The 4,761-nt window shown below is 44.7% G+C and overlaps 1 long non-coding RNA gene across 1 annotated transcript; it reads right to left on the reverse strand.

Annotated features, from left to right (window-relative positions):
- Positions 1-311: 311 nt before the first annotated feature.
- Positions 312-1,044, reverse strand: LOC141125723 (uncharacterized). The gene is made up of 2 exons (XR_012241385.1): positions 788-1,044; positions 312-349 (listed from the first exon to the last, which is right to left on the reverse strand). It is a non-coding gene; the product is annotated as an uncharacterized lncRNA (long non-coding RNA).
- Positions 1,045-4,761: the final 3,717 nt, after the last annotated feature.

The raw sequence follows: 4,761 nt of genomic DNA on the forward strand, positions 1-4,761 counted from the left end.
GTAAGTTTTTGTACAGCCGTATATCACTGTGTGATTGGATACTTTCTGTATTGCATACAGTAATAATCTCCCGCATCCTCCTCTTTTGCTCCATTGATTGTTAGATGATAATTTGTTCCAGATCCCGATCCAACAAACCTCTCTGGGACCCCAGTATATCGTTCTGTTGCTTTCTGGACAAGAAGACTTATAGGTTGTCCTGGCTTTTGTTGATACCAGTATAATGTAATAAATTTAGCATCAGGGTGATAAAGATCCTCACTGGATGTACATGAAATTGTAATTGTGTCTCCCGGTGATTTCACAATGTATTCTTGAGTCTGAGTCATCGTAATCTGACCACAGGAATCTGAACAAACACAATGGAAGCAATTAACATTCCTAATCTGAATGAATCTGACTGTTCAAATGAAGATAAAAAGGGTGTAAATGGCACAAGTAAATTAAAATAGGGTTATCTAATTATATTTGTTTTCAAAAACAGGTATTCCAGTGATATAGTCAGTCATTCATGATTACTGACTCCACTTACTGAATATGCCAAACAGAGGCATTAGATATACTTCCATTCTTCTTTATTTAGCAGAAAAATATATTAGGCAAACATCATTGTAACTCACTTGTCTTAAATAAAACCTGTGCTAAATGTTACCAGTCTTTTAAAACAGATTTAATGCTTTTTAATCTGCCACTAAATCCCGGGGATATTAATGACACCCTAAATTATCACTCCTAAATTATAAATAAGCTGTAAAAATAAATGAAAAGGTATAATAATATACTATACCTTGTATATAAAGGAAAAAGACACAGAGTAGATATGTCACCGGAATCATCTTGAAGTCTCTGGATTGTCACATACACAGATCAATGGTCTGCAACTCTTTATATCACATGAAATCTCGGGGGAAATAACTTCAGAGATTCTCTATGTAAAACATCAGACATGCAAATATAACAGTCATGGGTTTTTTTAGTTAACCACTGTGCTGTATAATAACTGACTGTAGCCAAACACACACAGGATAAGCTGAATGCAATGTACTAAGTAAATGACCCAATTTTTCCAATTTGCACATATTTTAGGAGATGAAGGTCAATGTTTGTGTTTTATTACAGCCAAAATGTTGGTTTAATAAAACAAGCTAACGATTACTCCTATGCTTTTTGGAGGACCTATGAATGCCTACCATGTTAACTGTTACACTGCTAAATTTGTGTGGAGCACCAAAGTATTATATTGGGTCAAGTGTGGATACAGCCATTTTGTATACACCGATCAACCATAACTTTATAACCACCCACCTAATATTGGGTAGGTCCCCCCCTTTTGCCACCAAAACAGCCTTGACATGTCAAGGCATGGACGCCACTAGACCTCTGAAGGTATGCTGTTGTATCTGGCACCAAGCCGTCAATAGCAGATCCTTTAAGTCCTGTAAGTTGTGAGATGGGGCCTCCATAAATCGGACTTGTTTTTCCAGCACACCCCACAGATGCTCTATTGGAGAATTTGGAGGCCAAGTCAACATCTTAAACTCATTGTTGTGATCCTCAAACCATTCTTGAACCATTTTTGCAGTGTGGCAGGGTGCATTATCCTGCTGAAAGAGGCCACTGCCTTCAGGAGATGACGTTTCCATGAAGGGGTGTACTTGGTCAGCAACAATGTTTAGGTAGATGGTACGTGTCAAGTAGCATGAATAAGTAATAAGTGGCCGGCTCAGCGGAGAGGGCCGCATCCATGTCTATCTGGCCGGGGTCCCCAGTCCCCACCGCCCACTCCCAAGGCATCTGGGCTGCTCCGTGGGTCGGGGCAGATCACCCTGCCTCACCACAGCCAGCTCCGTGGCCGTCTGACTATTCAGCTCAGGGGCCGGAAATGAAGGGGTCAGGTGACCATGAAGGGGGAGGAGCTGCCTGGAGGAATCCGCTTCTTGCCTGATGTTGGAAAGGTGTATCTGCAGCTACAGATACCAGGGCCTGGAAAAGACTGCTAAAAAGTAAGTGATGCCAGCCTGCCTCTTTGCAAAAAAATTTGTTTTACAACTGCATATACACACAGCATGATGAGAGCACTCAGGTAGTTCAGCATCACTCTTTACTGTGTAAAAGAGACCACTGACCAGACCAAATCATGCTCTCATCATGCTGTGTGTAAATGCAGGTGTAAAACATTGTGTGAGAGAGGGACCGTTCTTGGGCCCAAAAGGTGTCCTGCATTTAAAGAGTATATATGATTTTTTTTTTCTTTTATCTTTGTAATTGTGGTACATTTAGTACTAGCTGGCTGGGTAAGTTCAGTGTTAGCAAAAAAAATCATACATACACTTTAAATTCAGGACACCTTTTGGATTATATTATATATAATTTGGGGTAATATATTTTTAATGTGCCCTAAAATTCACTGTTATCTCTAGCCTGGGTTCACACTAGATGTGGTGTGAATTCACAGCAAATTTGTTGCGGTTTCAGCACTGCATATAAAATCGCAACCTGTCCATGTGAACCAATTGCAGAGTGTATGTTAAGTTAACGACACCCGGCCATTGGTTTGCAAAATGCAGCGCAGTTCGCCAAATGGGGTCGCATGGGAGTGAACACCCATGAAATCTGATTCTGGTGTGGACAATAAAGGGTTCTGCACCAGTTTGGTGTGAATGCAGTGCGATTTGAGCCATACAAATCCATGGCTCAAATCGCACCCCAGAGACACCACATGTAATTCACACAGGAACGTGCTGTGATTCCTGTGCGAAATGTGGTGTCTCACACCGCAGTAGTGTGAACCTGGACTGAAGCCTTAAAGCCAGCTGCAGCATTCCCCTTGGCAGGGGTGAGTTTAGGTGTGTTTGAATCCTAATCTGAACCAGTGGCGGCTGGTGCTCAAAATTTTTGGGGGGCGCAAACAAACTGAAAAAAAACCCCATCAAATCAACGCAGCTACTGTGCCCATCAATTGCCACCACTGTGCCATCAAACGCAGCCACTGTGCCCATCAAATGCCACCACTGTGCCCATCAATTGCCACCACTGTGCCCATCAATTGCCACCACTGTGCCCATCAATTGCTGCCAGTGTGCCCATCAATTGCTGCCAGTGTGCCCATCAATTGCCGCCAGTGTAACCATCAACTGCTGCCAGTGTGCCCATCAACTGCCCCTTCTGTGCCCATCAACTGCCGCCAGTGTGCCCATCAACTGCCGCTACTGTGCCCACCAATTTCTGCCAGTGTGCATCCCCCGACCTCCACTTACCTGTCTTGGTGGGGCAGTGGGCGGCGATGTCCTCCACGCTCGATGTTTTCTCCCGTCTACTGCTATGATTGGATGCCTTATAGGCGCCGTCCAATCACAACGCCTGTCGTGTCAGCCAATCAGATGACAGACAGGTAACAGACCCAAGCACCTGATTGGCTGAGAGGCGGTTCAGTGTTAGGAAAGCGAATGACACAATGCTGAATGAACAGCAAATGCACAGCATGGCGCCCCGCTATTCATCTTTTTTGGACGCCTATGGCTCTAATCAGGCGCTTTCAAAAAACACCCCCACCACTGTAATTCAGGTGCCAGGTGCCCGAAAAAGGGTTAGGCACCTGTATAGGGGGTGGCAGCGGCGACCATAGATAGATTCATTGTTGGTTAAATAACAAACATGTCATGCTTCCCTGATTTGTATTTAAAAAAAAAAAATGGGCTGCTCAGCCTAAAATGCCCGGGCCTATTTTTTGTCCCAGTCCGGGCCTGATTACAACACTGAAGAAATGACACTTTGCTACAATGTAAAGTAGTGAGTGTACAGCTTGTATAACAGTGTAAATTTGCTGTGGCCACCATTATTTTCCAGTACTGCCTTAACCCTCTTGGGCATGGAGTTCACCAGAGCTTCACAGGTTGCCACTGGAGTCCTTTTCCACTCCTCCATGATGACATCATAGATCTGATGTTAGAGACCTTGTGCTCCTCCACCTTCTGTTGGAGGATGCCCCACAGATGCTCAATAGGGTTTAAAGTCTGGAGACATGCTTGGCTAGTCCATCACCTTTACCGTCAGCTTCTGTAGCAAGGCAGTGGTCATCTTGGAGGTGTGTTTGGGGTCTTTATCATGTTGGAATACTGCCCTGTGGCCCAGTCTCTGAAGGGAGGGGATTATGCTCTGCTTCAGTAAGTCACAGTACATTTTGGCATTCATGGTCCCCTCAATGAACGGTAGTTACCCAGTGCCAGTAGCACTCATGCAGCCCCAGACCATGACACTTCCACCACCATGCTTGACTGTAGGCAAGACACACTTTGTACTTCTCACCTGATTGCCACCCCACACACTTGAAACCATCTGAATCAAATAAGTTTATCTTGGTCACATCTGACCACGGGACATGGTTCCAGTAATCCATGTCCTTGGTCTGCTTGTCTTCAGCAAACTGTTTGCAGGCTTTCTTGTGCATCATCTTTAGAAGAAGCTTCCTTCTGGAACAACAGCCATGCAGACCAATTTGATGCAGTGTGCAGCGTATGGTCTGAGCACTGACAGGCTGACCCCTCACCCCTTCAACCTCTGCAGCAATGCTGACAGCACTCATACATCTATTTCCCAAAGACAACCTCTAGATATGACACTGAGCACGTGCACTCAACTTCTTTGGTCGACCATGGTGAGGCCTGTTCTGAGTGGAACCTGTCTAGTAAACCGCTGTATGGTCTTCGCCACCGTGCTGCAGCTCAGTTTCAGGTTCTTGACAATCTTCTTATAGCCTAGGCC

Source organism: Aquarana catesbeiana, linkage group LG01 (assembly GCF_042186555.1).
Source record: "Aquarana catesbeiana isolate 2022-GZ linkage group LG01, ASM4218655v1, whole genome shotgun sequence".
Classification (NCBI taxonomy): Eukaryota; Metazoa; Chordata; class Amphibia; order Anura; family Ranidae; genus Aquarana; species Aquarana catesbeiana.